Raw genomic sequence first — 680 nt, forward strand, 5'->3', positions numbered from 1 at the left:
CCCATTTCTTCACTGGGTTATTTGTTTTTCGGGTGTGGAGTTTGGTGAGCAATGAAGAAATTTCTATTATTTTCAGGAAAATTGAGATGTAAAGAAATTATGAATATTGCTATGTCTAATGTAAAGGCAAAGACAAGTGACATCATACTTTATGCACGCTTCAAATTCTATAGTTTTATTGAGAGGTTTTTCTATTAATGATATAAATAGTAATAAAATATGTATTCCTTTTTTTTGAATGGGGAAAGTATTGGTTGAATTATTTTTAATCCAGAAGTAATACATCGCTTGAAAAGATGTCCTTTATTCTAAAATGTCTTAATTTAGGGACATCAGATAAAGAGCTATGTTAGGTTATTCAAAAGTATTACACTTGATCTTAGCCAAAAGGCTGAGAAGCGATATGTTATTCAAAAGTCTTAAAGAGAACTTGCTAACCCCTGGTTGCTAGTCAAAGTTATGTATTTGGGTATACTGTAGCTCTGCCTTTGGGTTTGCTGAAACTTGCATTTTGATGAATATTTAATGAATACACCCTTTGGAAAGACTCTTGTTTTTGGATACAGCCTTTGGAAAAAGCCAGCTTGTGCTGCCTTGTACTCTATACATTTACTAAATCCATTGAAACAGACTAATATTATTTTCCTCTTTGGTATTTAAATTGATTGTTTTAACTTGCA

At 31.6% G+C, this 680-nt stretch overlaps 1 pseudogene; it reads right to left on the bottom strand.

Moving 5' to 3' along the window:
* Window positions 1-254: 254 nt before the first annotated feature.
* On the bottom strand, window positions 255-403 carry LOC131515641 (U2 spliceosomal RNA; annotated as a pseudogene).
* Between the last annotated feature and the right edge of the window lie 277 nt (window positions 404-680).

The sequence above is a fragment of the Neofelis nebulosa genome, chromosome 6 (genome assembly GCF_028018385.1).
Source record: "Neofelis nebulosa isolate mNeoNeb1 chromosome 6, mNeoNeb1.pri, whole genome shotgun sequence".
In the NCBI taxonomy this organism is placed as follows: domain Eukaryota; kingdom Metazoa; phylum Chordata; class Mammalia; order Carnivora; family Felidae; genus Neofelis; species Neofelis nebulosa.